The sequence below is a fragment of the Wolffia australiana genome, chromosome 13 (genome assembly GCF_029677425.1).
Source record: "Wolffia australiana isolate 7733 chromosome 13, ASM2967742v1".
Classification (NCBI taxonomy): Eukaryota; Viridiplantae; Streptophyta; class Magnoliopsida; order Alismatales; family Araceae; genus Wolffia; species Wolffia australiana.
The window spans coordinates 7,139,672-7,155,293 of record NC_135847.1 but is presented as its reverse complement, the minus strand read 5'-3'; the positions used below and the strand labels follow the sequence as shown (position 1 = coordinate 7,155,293).

Here is a 15,622-nt window from a genome sequence, read left to right as displayed (position 1 = left end):
TGGGAGTAGATTCCTTGGTTGTTGTAGATGGTCCTCTTTGGTCCTCCCCAAGGCTGTTGGTTGTGGTTCAACAAATGGACCTCCTCCTCTCCAAGTTGGCATGCTCCATCCTCATGATCTCTGCTAGAACATATAGAACAAATCTGTGCTTTCACAAGGGGTGAGTTAGGGAGAAAAGCATTCTTTAGAGTGGAAGTCAATTCTTCAAGTTTCTTGTTGGTTTCTCTTATCCCTGCATGAAGATCAGCTTCCTTTGAAGTTACTTGCAGCACTCCTCGTTTTGGGTTGGCATTTCTTCCATTTTGACTTGCTCCTATTTCTTGTAGGTCAGTTTCAGCCACCCTTTCCAAAAGATCAAAGACTTCATCCTCATAAGCCATATAGAACGAGCCACCAGCTATTTGATTCACTTTACTTTTAAAAATATCAGGAAGTGATTCATAAAAAATTTCAGCTAGCTGACATTTTTCTATTCCATGGTGAGGGCATTTTGAGATTAATTCATTGGACCTTTCCCATGATTCACTGAATACTTCATGATCTTGGGGATAAAATTTCTGAATTTCTTTTCTATAAAAATTAGTTTTGGAAAGGGGATAAAATTTATGTAGAAATTTATTCTGCATTTCTTCCCATGAGTTAAATGTTATGCCTAAATTTCTATACCATGCGAAAGCCTTATCTTTCAAAGTAAGCGGAAAATATTTCATTTTTAAAGCTTTAGTAGTTAAACCAGGAATATTTTGAGAGGAACATCGAATATGAAAATCATCAAGAAATTCTAAGGGGTTTTGAGAAGAATGACCAGTAAATTCAGGGAGAGAGTTCAGTAGGGCATTTTCATACCAAAACATAACCCCCTCACCTACATTGATGTTGATGCCGGTTTGCCGTAGACTTCCTGATGGAGTAGATCTATCCAACATCGTCCTTCTCCTCCCTTGTGGTGGCTGACCATCTTCTGCCATATCGACTTCTTCTTTATCTTGAGCTGTAAGTATTGCTGGAAGAGCAGGATATTGAGTGTCTAGATCTTCCTCAACACTAGTCCCAGCCTTAGACCTTGTCAAGACCATCAATCTCCAAAAAAGTAGTTAGAAGTACCGTTTGTTGAGGGTTAGCTGCCCTCAACTTTGGCAAAAGAGGAAAAAATACAAATTCACTAAAAACAATCACCGTGCTCCCCGGCAACGACGCCAGTTGATAATTCAGATTTTGGGGTAATTAGTGATGAGCTAACTTCACTAATTAGTGTCGTTGGTTTATCCGAATTAAAACAACAAAAAATTATAATAACCTTACTAGCGTAGGGAGAGTAAGGGTCGATCCACAGGGAGCAAGGGTTTTGTGCTTTAGTTTTGTACTTTTTAATAATTTTAGAGGTAGGTTTACTACATATGAAGATGAATAACTAATTAAATAAAAATATATAACAAAGAAAAATAAAATATTATTATAATATTATAATAATATTAATAGGCAGAAAATAATTTTTGGGTATTTTTTAGGAGTATTTGAAAGCTAAAACAAAATAGGAAATGAAACAGTTTGGCGCTCTGGACTTAGTCAAAATTTGGCTAAGTACGGATGCCAAATGGGGAAGGTTCCTTGGTGGAGGAGAGAGAAAAAAATGGACTGTACTAAAATCACTCTAGAATGAGTTCTAGAACAAATTTTAGAGCGTGGTTGGATGCACTGGAACCGTCTGGATATTGGCTAGCTGATCCAAGACTAACCAAAAGACAAAAGACAAAAAAAAAAGAATGAAAAAGGAGAAATAAGAAGGTAACCTCTTTGTCACACCCGCTAAGGTCCAAGGGACTTCTTCTTCTCCTTTCCACCAACTTCTTCAGCCCTGGATGCTTCCTCCTCAGCCTGGCACTCACTGAGGTGAATGGATCTATGACTCAATTGCACTTAGGCCACCAAACATTACTTTGGATTGAATCACAAGATGAATTTTACAATAGGGTGAAGGGGTTTATATAGGGAGAGAGAGCAAAGGAGAGCCATTGGATTTTTAATACAATGGATGGCCAGATCTTCTTTTCAGGGTCATGATCCACGTCCGTTATGGTCCTCCAATCAGCATAGAGACCTATGAAATACCCCCTGGACGTTCAAGGCTTCTTTCCTTAATTAGCATTAAAGGTGCTATCTTTAAGTCTCCACCCTTGGATGTTTTGTGGATTGAATGGCTGGATCTTCTTCTTTGGCTTGGATCCACGTCCAAGGTTGTCCTCCAATCATCATTTAAGCCCCTGAAATATTCATAAATAATCATGACTGGACCTTCCCCTTGCCCTCCTTTCTTTGGCCCAACATGCCTCTCATAGTGGGCTTAGTGGAGCTTCCTTAGTGGGCCTTTAGACTAGGGCCAATTGTCTTGCTTTGGGCCTTCTTTCTTGGCCCAGGGTTGTGGCTGAGCCTGCTCCTCTGGTCCAAATAGCTTCCTCTTCATTTAATTATCCCCTTTATTCATGAAAGTTTCACCTAATTCCTGCATCTTCCACATAAACTAAGAAGAGAGTGAGATTCATTCCACTTAACTCATTGAGTTAAGTGGGGTTAGTCCCACAAATGATAATAATTAACTCCAAATTAGAAAAAGGTGATTTTGTTTCATGATGTTTCACAACTTAACATAAATGTTGATAATATATCCAGATAAAGATAAAGAAGTACATAAATTAGCTGAAATTGCACATATATATTACTATCATTTTGGATTTATCACATATACACACCCGTTCGTGTCTTGTTGATCTCCCCTTGTTTATTGGTGGGATTTCAACTACGTACAAACCATCAATGAGCGCCAGGGAGGTCCACCGCCTAGGTTGAAATTCATGTAAACGTGCAATGACTTTCTTCACTAGTGGAGCCCCCCACTAAAGGTGGGAGATAGACATGGAGCAATGAGCATCAAGCAGATGCACGTATGTATGAATGACTTGATCGCTCTTCATTGTTAGTATTGCACTACTATAGTGCAATATTATTATAGATCTTTCATCATGATATCACTCTAATCTTTTACCTCGGGTATTCATACCCATAGGCTGCATTTCCAATTCCAAGCTATGTGGCTGGAACATGAAGCTTTTCAAATATTTGTGCATCACCACTGGCACGGCGTGATCTCTAGATCACTTTTGGAGAACCTCGGTTACAAACTAAGGAACCTCAAGTTCAACTTGAATTGGTGTAACAAATGTGTATTGGGGGACGTGCATGCACTGGTTGAAGAGCTCAAGGGAAAGATGGCAGCTATCGAGTGATAGCTACAAGATACTTGGACACACAAAGCAAGGTAACTCAAGCTTAGTCTAAGTGAACAGCTCGACGATGCCATGCGACGACAAGAGATTTTCTATCACCAGAAATCTCGTATCCAATCACTACAAGAAGGCGACATAAACACACGTTTCTTACGTTTGTGAATTAATCATAGAGCTCGTCCTAATTATAAGACCCTATTACGCATACATAATTAGGACACCGCCCCGCTAAAGCCATCTGGTACTGCATACAGTACACTCTTTGCTTCACAACCAACTATTGTGAGTAAGGGATTTACTAGATTCTATCCCTCGTTTAGTGACCGACCAGAAAAATGGTATACTTACGGCTGTTCCTACGCTAGCAAAGAACAAGGAGGTGGTCTTCCCCTTTACTTGGAACAAGGCCATGAGATCAAATGAGTTTTCTACGGAGTTTTACATAGCATGTCGGGATATAGTAGACACTGATTTAGTGCTTGCTATCATGGAGATCTTTATGCATAAAGTCCTACCTACAAGTTGGAAATCCACTTGTTTAGTGCGTATTCCAATAGTAGACACTTCAGCTTCTTTTAGAGACTTCCTCCCTATTAGTATTTGTAATGTATACTATAAAGCTGCATCCAAGATCCTTACAAATCGACTTAAGGCCTTACTTCATAGGCTTATCTCACCTGAATAGTGTAGTTTCCTCAAGGGTCGATAGATCTAGGATAGCATCATGCTCGTTCATGAGTTAGCCTAGACTCCAGACACTCATATTCAAGAATCAAATGTCATCATCAAACTAGATATGGAGAAGACTTTTGATTGAGTCGAGCGGAGTTTCCTTGCCAAAGCGTTATGTCGCTTTGGGTTCACCAATGCATTCATCACACTTTTAGATTCCTACATAAAAGAGAATCACATCTCTGTTTTAGGGGAAGAACACCCCACATGCTTTTTCACCGCCACGAGAGGTCTACGGCAAGGTGATCCCATCTCCCCGACCCTTCTAATATTGATGGAGGTCTTTAGCCGATCGCTCACACGAGCGACTGCCCAATTCTCTCGCACTCTCTTTTTGCAAATGATGCCATCCTTTTCCTAAATGGATCTAAAAAAATCTACTAAGGAACTTATGAGTGTCCTCACTACATATGAGTGGGCTTCTTGCCAGCTCGTCAATGCTTTAAAGAGCAGCTTTATGGTGGGTCCGTCCACCGCTGTAAAGCAGTCTCAGATTATCCAATACTATATGGGGTACTAACGAGGAAACCTCCCTTTTGATTATCTTGGATACCCCAACTTTCTTGGACCCGCTAGGCATCATTATTTTGATGCTTTGTTATCCAAGTTGAGAAACAGACTGGATGGATTTTGTTTTCCATCTCCTAGGGGACGCACGCAGCTTATTTGACATGTCTTCATGAGCATCGCACGCCATAACCTCATGACCCACTCACTATTGCCCACAGTCCTCCACATGGTGGAGTGACTATGCATACATTTTTTTTGGTTCAAACACCTCGAGGGAGAGAGTCGCCACCACTAGGTTTCTTGGCAGAAAGTTTGTCATTATATGGATGAGGGGGGTCTAGGGATCACACACCTTTAGGACATCCAAGACATGCTTTAAAAGAACCTTATTTGGCATATGCATACCACGCACTCCCCATTGGAGAGTTTCATCTCAGCCAAGTATGATGAATGGGCACGTAGAGAGATGGATATCCAGGCCATAACAAATGCCAGACTTGGCAGCGACATTCGCTACCGAAGGCCAAGGTCACACATTGGCATGTCCACCATGGTGAGATTAGCACCTGGTAGGATACATGGCTTGGCGATGAGCCTTTAGCCCACAAACCCCACTTTGCACCTCATCGATTGCGATTGACCGTGACACAACTACTCACGCGTGACACACACCACATTTGGGAGCAAGATGTCCTAACACGCTAGACATGTTATCCCCGGCTCTAAGTACTCACATCAGGTCTACTAACCATCGTTTTATTTGGAGGCTTACCCTCGATGGGTTATTTTCCTGCCGATCTTCTTGGGAGCATTTTTCTGAGAAATCCCCCATCTAGCATTAGGGTCGCCAGATCTGGCATCCAGCGATTACCACTGATGTCTCTTTCTTCCTTTAGAGACTCATGCATCGTAGCCTCCCGATTAATGATCGCGCCACTCGTATCCATCACTCCATCAGTTCACGTCACCATCGATGCCCTACATCTCCCTAGGTTAAAGCAATAGAGCACTTTTTCTTCCATAATGAGAGAGGCGTAGACTATTTGCGCCAAACTACACATCTTTGACACCCACTACTCTGTACACCTTTGACTCTAACACCGTTAGAGTGTTTTTGCTGGTTTTTTCTTTCACCAACACGCTCAAAATGGAGCCCATTCCTCCACATTAGCATTTCTTACTTAATAGGAGAGATCTAGAAAGCACAAAATTCTTTTCATTTCGTATGGACACCTATGCAAGATGTGAATATCACGCGACGAGTCCAATTGTTGATAAGACGCACTCCCCGTCTCATACCGCCCCTCGCCCATAGCTCAGTCCTCACATGCGATGTCCTTCACACTTGGGGCATTTCGGTGACCCTTGCCTCCATCACCATTCAGGTACTACTTGTCCATTGGCGCCCACCACCTATTGGCATCCTCAACTTGAATGGGGATAGTGCGGTCAAAGGGAACCCTAGGCCCTGTAGGGGATGGGGGGTTGGTATCCTCTATGCCTACACAATGAGAATTCTCTTTGCCTTTTCATATTTTTATGTTATCCAAACTAACACAGCAACCGTCTTATCGCAATTTGTGATGGTTTGCTCCTCTACGAGATGCAAAACCTTCACAATGTCATTGAAGACTAGGACTCATAGGTGTTAGTAAACATGCTCCGTGTAGGTACGTGCTTCTAGTGGCGACTAAAGAAAGTATGGTAAGACATCATGCGGTGCCGCCCCGCTTGATCAGCATCTATCACCAATTGCGCGAGGGCACCCATTCTATAGATGCCCTTGCCAACCATGCAGTATGCACTCGAGCCTCTTCTACTCTTTACTCCCCCTGGAAGGAACATCCTAAGGCAGCTCATGGTAGCCACCGTATTGATGTGCCTCAGCTTGCCGGCTCTTCGCACGCGTCGCACCCTACCAAAGGATAACTTCCACGACTGGCGTATTGCATGGAGCACTAGAGGTGAGAGCACTCTACCTCTTATTTGACCGATGTACATGCCATGCGCCTCAGTGCCGACACCTATTGAAGGTGGGACAAGATCTACACACTTCATGCACTACCACTAGTGCATGGGACCCTATGCAATGCCAGCATGAGCGACCCTCTCCAAGCACCTCCTAGGTACACTTATGAATACTTTCTTTTAGCACACCATGGGCGCGGACAAGTAGGATCCAAGTGTAATTGGGACATTTATGCTCACTCCATGTTTATAACACTGATAAACAATCCACTTCATATATTAAATCCCCCCTTGTTGGCATTAAGGGCACAGTTGGATTGGTCTACGGGCACAGCTACAAGGTTGCATACTTGGGACTACGTATTTTGCCAATAAAAGAAGATATAATCTCTCATGTAAACTAACCTGTGTGTGGGGGACGATAGCCGAGAAATATATTCAAAAAGATAATATAACTTACGAGTAAGGGGAACAATGTACCTTGTTGACGATGTCTCTCATCGTTGGTGTCTTGGTCGGCGCGAGCCTGTACATCCAAGTGTGGAGAGGTGCTGAAGGTGGGCAAGGTGTAGCTTACAGGTGTTAGGGTGCCACCTTGCAGAGTGTGGCAAGGAAGACGATGATGTAATGCGGGAGGACGTCATTGCGTCAATGCGGCCCAAATCAGCAGAACGGTGCACCTAATGTGACCTCCAGCTCGAGTGTTTAGCGCGGCTTGTGGGGAACAGATGTGGCAGCGTGGCTTAGCTTTGCAGACAGTAATGCATCTAGCGAGTGTGGTTGTGGGGCCTGGTTGCACAGCTATGCGTCTCATTTGCATGGATGTCGAGGCCTTTCAACTAGCGCGATTGTGTGATTAGGCTGTGCGGCAGCATAGTTCTACTGCGCGGTTGGGGCAGCCTTTGGTTGGTGCTGTTGTGTGGTTTCACCATGACTGCCTAGTTGTGTGGCTCACTGCCACCGACGGCGCAGGCTACGGGTGGCATGCCTATGTGGTCCGGGTGTGCAGCTTTGGGGTTTGATGGGGTTTGACTATGCAGCATGCGGAGTCAAGGTTACACGATGGCACGGCTTGGACTGCATGGTCGGCGGTGCCCTCAACAGGCATGGTTTGGCTGTCGAGCTGCGAGGTGGTGGCGGCTCAATTATGCGGTAGGTGCGGTCTGGGCTGTAGGACAGTGTGGCTCGAGCTACACGTCTGGCGCGGTCTAGGCTGCACGATGGCGCGGCTTAGGCCGTGCAGGAGACGCCGCCTGGGTTGCACGACAGTGCAGTTTGGGTTGTGTGGCGCACATCTCAAGATGAGCATCAGGTGCGGTTAGAGCAGCACGACGGACGCAGCTCAAGTAGTAGCTATGTGACATGCATTTGACGCGCCATATAAGACGCATTGTCTAGCAGCCCATGGAGCGACGGTGTTGGCAGAAGTGCGTAGCACAGCTCCACATGACGCTGGCGTGCCTTGACACAGAATAGCACTGCGGCGTAGCCAGGGAGCACCGATGTCCTACAAGGCCAACGGCTCGATCAACATCAGATGCAACGTGGGTTGTGAACAAGTTAATGGCGTGTAAACTAAGCGTGCATGGCGGAGTCGCAAGGCACGGATGGTGGTTATTTTGATGTCGCCGTCTTGTCCCATTCATGCAGCTAAGACACATGGGCCAACACGATGCCAGTAGAGAGATAGAGTAGTGCAATGATCTTGTGGCCAACGGTGGCAACTCTCGAGGTAGGCGGCTATGGTGGTTGTGGCGTCCACTTCTTCGACCTTCTCTCTAACCTCCTTCCTCTCCTTTCTTTTCTCGCCGCTCTTCTCCCATATTTTCCTGTCTCACAAGGCCAGAGTTTCATCAATAACAATCAAATTGAAATGACTCAAGTCTGGGGCCAGGGCACCATCGTGCCCCTTTATATAGATGTATAATGGCCCTTAGTACGGGCAGGGGTGCCCTTAGTAAGGGCTCAAGGGCCCTTAGTAAGGGGGGGGATCTTATACATTGGATTGCCCCTAATAGAAAAATAAACATAGATGTATTTGACAACACAAAACAACACAACTATTGACGATATGCACATGACACGATGAACACGGATGTGACGAACACGAACATGCAAACATGATAAAATGACGAATCGAATGAACACGAGCCAATGGAAATAAAAACTTTCACCCAGGGTATTTGAACCCGAGTTTCTTCACTTAAACCTTGGCGTGTCAGTTGGGCGGGACGCGAGCCGGCATGGTCGTCGATGAAGGTGCTCATGACTTTGAAGATGTATCGGATGGAGGGGCTGGCGCGCTTCATCAATCCTCGCGTTTTCAAAAGGAGTTTGCTCTAACCAGTTGGGGGTAGTGAATGGCAGCGGCTGAAGAAGATCAGGCTACAGGTGTTGCAGGTCATCATCTTTGATCTACGAGTCGTTCACTTATACGTCACTATCAGCATACCAAAACCCTTGTCCCGTGCATAATTAAGTATCTCCTGCACTATATAATCAACTCACTCATGCCAGTCAGGTGAAACTATCTGGGTAATGGTCGTGGCAAGCTCACTCACACTAAAAGGGTCTAGAATAGCCAGAGTAGATGAGAGAGAAGGGGCTCGATATGAGCCAGGTCCACCATGTTAAAAGTGGAGCGGATCCCTGACGTACCATAAATCATGGCTGAGAGTCAAAATTTCTTAAATGTTTATGAAGTCATATGATAAGTGAACATGCATTGTTATGCTAAATTCCATTTCTTATGCAGTTATTTATTCAATATGAGAAATGTCATATTTTTAATAGGTTTTTGCATTTCTAAAAAATAGTATGAAATTTGTTTGTTGAGTATAAAGAAAATGAACAAATAAGAAATTAAAAATAAATTTAATCATAATATTATATATATACTACATAAAAAAAAAAAGGGATCCTAATGAGCTGCGAAAGCACACCCTAGGCCGCCATACCGCAGGCGCCACCTGCAGCCACAACAAAGACTGTAGTTGTAGGCGGCACCCACAGCGCAGGTGCAGCCAAAGCCGGCTCCTCAAAGCGGCCACAAGGTAAGAGTAACCCACGTCCAAGGTAAGTAGAAGTTTATTTCAATTCATTGTGACAAGGATTTCTAAATTTATATACTATTCCCGCTTTTTAAAACCAGTCTTCATGATGAAGATGATGGAGCAACTATAACTAATTTACAATAGAAATAGAAAACATGATGAAAAGGTTAGACATATTAGAATCCCATCTGACGAGGGGATGATATAGGACATAGTACACCCATCGAGCCAATATTTTCATGAGGATCTTGAACCATCCATGTGCATGGAGGAGCATAAGGACAACTCAAGTGATCACTTCCTGGTCTCGATGAACGAAGATGATCAGATTATGGATGGGGTTGATTAGTCTATGTGCCCATATACACTCTGTATTATGCAGATCATGGAACTGAAAATCTAACTTTTACTATTGACTATTATGAAGAAAGTGAGAAACAAGATTATCAAGAGGAGTAAAAGGAAGATGGTGATGAAGGGAAAGATAAGGAAGAAATCATTAAGCAACCTCATCCACGTGACTTGGAGGAGCACAGTGCGCTTGGATATTATTCACTTGAAGAAGCTGAGCGAAATCATGTAAATATTTCATATCATTTTATAAAGTTGACTTATTGTCTATTCATATATATTTTTAGCAGTTAAATTCCGCTGGACTCCTCACACATAGTCAAGGTACTTTTCATGGGGGTGAAGATCTTGACAAAGTCAACTTGAAAATACAAATATTTTCACACGGGGATAGAATTTCTTTTATGAAGTTCGATGAAGTCTGGCTGAAGACTATAAATTCAGTGCGTACTGGGAGACAACCCAGTCTTCTCATTGAATTTGCTTTTCTTAGTTAGGTTTTGTATCTAGATAGAGTTTACTCTCTTTATTAACGGAACAAAGAGTGGCAGGAAGATATGGACACAATTGAGATGCAATGATCAACTTCACATACTAGATTAGTATCACCCATTAGATACTATGATTCTTATATATGAGTATCCACTAAATAGGGTGAAAAGCGGAGTCAACCAAAACTAGATATGCATTTCATCCAAGCACGTATGCACTTCATTGTAGCACTTCACATATTATGCAAATTATAGTGTGCATGATTAGTGAGCATGTATGAACATATCCCATAAGATTGAGAATGTTTTGACAAATTGTGAAGGGAGCAGCCTAAGTGGTGAAGATTAAGGTGGAATAGTGGTTGAGTCCACGGAGTTTGGCTTTAGATATTTCCCTAGGCTGAGTTAGGAACACATAGTGTTTTATTCGGACATCTCATGACCCTAGACTATTATTTCTCCTTTCTCTACTTCTCACCTAACTCGTTTATGACATCTTAAGCTCACGTCACTTAAACCTTCAACATAAATATTTATAGCAAGGTGTAGAACTGATGTTAGGCCTCAAGCTCTATTACTATTGACAAACTGGAGTTCCTTGAATTATCGAGGGATACAAAACTTAATCTGGGAATAAGCCGCATGTCTACTAAGGCAACACATGGGTTGGATAAAGGATGTAGTCATTGCAAATAAGGCCATGAATCCAAAAAAAAGCACCACAGCCATTTGAATAACACAAAATCCATTGTGTATGTCAAGTGCACATATTTCCAATAAAAACCCCACCACATATGTTTCATAGCCGTTGTATCTGTCGCTATAGTTTAGATGATTAACACATATCCTGCACCGTGTACCATACTTGGTGGCAAGAGGTAGATAGTGACTTGAGTTTGAGTTAAAGTAAACTTATCTTTCTACTTATACAATATGTTTACTTATAAGTAAATGGAGTATTGAGATGTCTGTCTAGGATCAAGAAGTGAACATAAGTTATGTACTACTCCCACTTTTTAAAACCAGCGATCTAGCATGTTGAAAACCAAACTTCTCAAACGGGATCAGGCCATGCAATCTTAAAAAAAATTGAACAAAACCAGACCGGGCTTCAAGCCAATCCAGCCTGAAGCCCACATTGATTCGGGCCTCTACTAAATAGCGATATACTCTTGAATGTTGATCTTCTGTTTGAAGATTGAATGGTCAATATCAGTTTTAATCTTTTTTTCCTCCTTTGTTTTAGTTTCAGACAACAACTCACCACGGAGCACCTAAGTGGACAAATCACGACCAGGCACGTAGTCAGTCGAGGCTGACGTGGACGAGCTGCCTATGTAGGGTCCACCACACCTAACAAGGGTCCACGACTACGATTTAATCGTAGTCGTTGACCCCTTTGATAGAGGATCAAATGGTGGAGAATAAACCCTATTGATTATCTGTTCCCGCCATTGTTTCTATTGCTGGAGACTCCACTCTGGCGACGAAAATGCAGATTTTCATAGATTTATCGCCGGGAGGGCAGCAGAAAGATCCCACATTGGTCATGAAGGTTTTTGGAGCGTTCCTGACCTACAAAGTTACGGTAAGTTGCCAAAAAACATCTTTCTCCGCTGACACTCTGAATTGACATTTTTGGAATAATATTGATGGGGAGAAGATCCTCTGTCTTCTTTATTTTTTTTTCTGGGGTATCTCGTTCAGCGGTGGTGCGAGAGTCGTTACATGAAGGGGGATTATTGAGGGAGAAGAGTGGGGGGCGGAGAAGACCAGAAGACTTATCTCAAGGATAATTTGGCCGAAACCAAATCGAGATATGTTGACAATCTTGAGCTGCTGTAGACCCTTGTAAGTACTTTATGATTTTAGTTAGTAGAATTAATAGAACAATATTGAAGGACTGAGGAATGGTCCCCAATCCATCTCCTCGAGTTTAAAATATTCCAAGTAAAATATCAAAAATAAAAAATCCCCATTAAGGCATTTCTACAAACATCCTTCATGCAATTCCTAAAATCAATCTTTTCAAAATATTTTAAATATTTGCAACCCAATTAAAAATCTCTAAACAAAAACAATAAAAACTACGAAGATAAACTTCCTGTTCTTTATACGTACTGAGATAAAAATACATTAAAAAATGATTTAGTTCCTTATAAAAAATATATATAATCCTTTTTCCTCTTCTAGGCATTTTGTTGAACACCCTATGTGCACTATTGGAGTCATAAATTTATACTATAATTTGATATCAACAAATTCAAAAGGAATCCTAAAATCACTAATATATATCTACTACATATATGTGAAAGTTGAGGTCCATGTAAAATATTTGGAGAGGACTTCCTGATGCCGGACGTCGTCTAGGACGTCGTTCGGTCAACACCGAATATGATTGTTCGGTGCCAATAAGTGATGATGTATCGGATTACGGTGGTGTCGTCGTCTGACGGATTAAACCCTAACAGGTTATGCGACTATGACACTCTAAATGGATGTCCTACGTGTCATACGTGCAGGCTCCAACTCGTAGGAGGCGCCGAGCTCCTCGCTTGGACGGGGTCACCGGTGACGATGACGGTGGCCTCTCAAACCTCGTCGGAGCGACGAAGGCCACTATGGCCGAACAGAGTCAATTCGTAGGGCTGTACATTATGGACAGTCTCATCAATATCAGCAAGACACTCAAAGACGTCATAGTTATCTCTCTATACTTCTCTCACCTACCTAGCCCGAGCGCGGTGGAGTCTAATAAAAAATATACTGCAACAGATAATACACGAACGACGGGAGAGGACGGCGTACCTCGTCGGCGTGGCTTGGGGTGCAGAATTTCATCGACGTTGGCGGTGGTTGAAACGGGTGGGGTGGAGAGGCGCCGAAGAGTGATCGGCGGCTCGGCGAGCAAGATGACGTCGGAGCTCTAATAAGGGTTGGAGGAGAAGAACAACGACAGGTTCTCGTCAAGCGCTCAGTGGTCCCGGCACGCAGATCTCGGAAAGGGCTATCCTAGGGCTGTACCTCGGTAGGAACCGTGTGGGCGGGCGATGACCTTGGGTAGAGTCGTCGTCGCCGCTCAGCCAAACTAGGGTGAATTCCCACTCACATCAATTGACCGAGCCGGGGAATCCCACGGCTTGGTCTTCTTTGTTCGCTTACGGAAGTGATCAGTCACCGTGGCCCATCCTATGCGCTACTTGAAGGCCCACGGAGGGACTCGACTGAGAGGGCCGCCAAGGGGAGGAAAGGAGTCGTTCCCCTCCACCCCTCGTGATCGTCTGGCGGCTATCAAATAAATTGTTAGCTGAGTGGTCTCATGATCCAGTGGAGTCCAAGTCTAATCAATTCACGATCGATGGGATTTTCCCATCAACTGAAGTCCCGCTCAGATCAATCGGTCGATCACAATTGTGTCCCAATCGAGCGAACTCCCGAGAATGAATTTTTTATCAGATGGATTTTCCGATCAGATTGGATCGCGATCTAGGAGTTCCCAATGGACGAGCTCTCGATCGGAGAAGACTCCACAACAAGTGAGTCACGACGGAGGAAATTCTGGATGAAAACAAACCTATTGGGGCTGATCCATTCCCTGATCGGTGGGAATCCTTGACCAGAACGGCCAGTAGAATTCCCATGTAGGAGCGGGAACAAGGTTGCAATAGACTTTCTCCACTATTTGTAGTCAATGGCCGAACGACGAGTGACTGTCGCCGAAGCCTTTCTTGATCTTGGTGTCGTTCGATGACAGCTAGGAGCTTGTGCTCACCCAGCAGAACCTCCACACACCGTCGATTAGGAGTCGGGAAGGAGACCTGCGAACAGGTTGATCTCCCTTCTCACTAACCTTCTCTTGTTTCCACTTTTCTACCCCTTGTGATATTCCTCCCTGAACGCAGAGGGTGAGACCAAGAACGGACTGAATGCAATTTCCTGAAAACTCCTGGTCTAAGAACTTACGGTACCCATCTCCTCCCTTACGTAGGGGGGGAAATGGGCCCCTAAATGGGCCTTAAAGGCTCCATTTGGGGAGCCCTTATAAATGGGCTCCCCCTTACAACACAGAAGAAGCAAAAAGATAAAGGGGAAATTAAAGGGGAAATAAGACAAGAAAAAAAAAGAGGGGGGGGAAGGGTTAGAGAAAGGCCTATCCCCCTCGGCAGTAGAACGATGGATCGACGAAAAACGTCGCGAACGCGACGAAACATGATAAAAATGGGACGAACGAGAACGGAAAAGAGACAAAAGCACGAGATACAAAGATGAGACAACGGAAAGGGTAACTTGAGCAGCTTCACCCAGTCTTCAACGTCGAGGGCGCTGATGACTCTCAATAAGTCATCAAATATTTAGACTTTTAAGTATCAAAGCATCAAGAATATCTAGTTAATTCATGTGAGTTGTCATGCATATGCATTATTTTATAAAATTACTAACCCCACTTGATTCGAAGAATCAAATGGATTATATTTGACATTTTTTGGTTAGTAAGTTCAGAAACAGGTTAAGACAACCAAAGGAGGACGACAAGAATCAAGAGGAGTTGGCAAAAATTCAAGAAGAAGAAAATTCCGAAAATGCCCCCGGGGCATGTGTTAAGAGAAACCTATAAATACTCTCTTGAGAGTTCATTTTGAGGTTGTCCAGAATTTTCTCTAAGGAAGCTAGGGCTTGGAGAAGAAGGTATTCTGCAGACCCTCTAGTAGCTGATGAGCCATTGGAGCTGGGAGGAGAGCCAAGCTGAAGAGTATCCGCTCAAGAAGATCGCCAACTCGCCGGACAGGACATGACACGAAGTCGGAGTGATTGAGCTGGTTCAGCTTTGTATTCTTCTCCCTCTTGGACAATCTCTGTTGGGCTTGAAGCAACCTGCAAGGTTCTTCAGCATTCTCCAACCAGAGTTGTTTATGTTTTAGTTAATCAAAAGTTTTTTTGGTTGTTCAATTCATCCTACTTCTTGTTTTCCCTCCAAAATCTATAGCTCTCTACTGAATTTGCACTAGAAATTCTCACACACAGCCAGCAGCCAAACCGCCAGCGACCCAAGCCTCAGCCTAGGTCGCCAGCAGCTCAAGCTGCTAGCAGCATTGCGTGCGCAGTCGCTGCCCGCGGCAAACGCCGCCTGCAGCAGCGTAGTGCGCAGCACGCCCGCGCAAAGCAGTTGCCCGCGCGCAGCTGCCGCTTGCAGCAGCGTCGCGCGCAGGCACGCCCGCGCGCAATTGCCGCTTGCAGC

General features: G+C 43.9%; 1 long non-coding RNA gene and 1 pseudogene across 2 annotated transcripts; one reads left to right on the top strand and one right to left on the bottom strand.

Annotated features, from left to right (window-relative positions):
- The first annotated feature begins 471 nt into the window (after positions 1-471).
- LOC144711553 (small nucleolar RNA R71) lies at positions 472-565 on the top strand (annotated as a pseudogene).
- A 1,352-nt stretch (positions 566-1,917) lies between these two features.
- On the bottom strand, positions 1,918-14,327 carry LOC144711169 (uncharacterized). Of its 2 annotated transcripts, none has more exons than XR_013583483.1 (2): positions 13,195-14,327; positions 1,918-13,034 (listed from the first exon to the last, which is right to left on the bottom strand). It is a non-coding gene; the product is annotated as an uncharacterized LOC144711169 (long non-coding RNA). The 2 variants fall into 2 exon arrangements; XR_013583484.1 differs by having other exon boundaries at positions 1,918-8,320.
- Between the last annotated feature and the right edge of the window lie 1,295 nt (positions 14,328-15,622).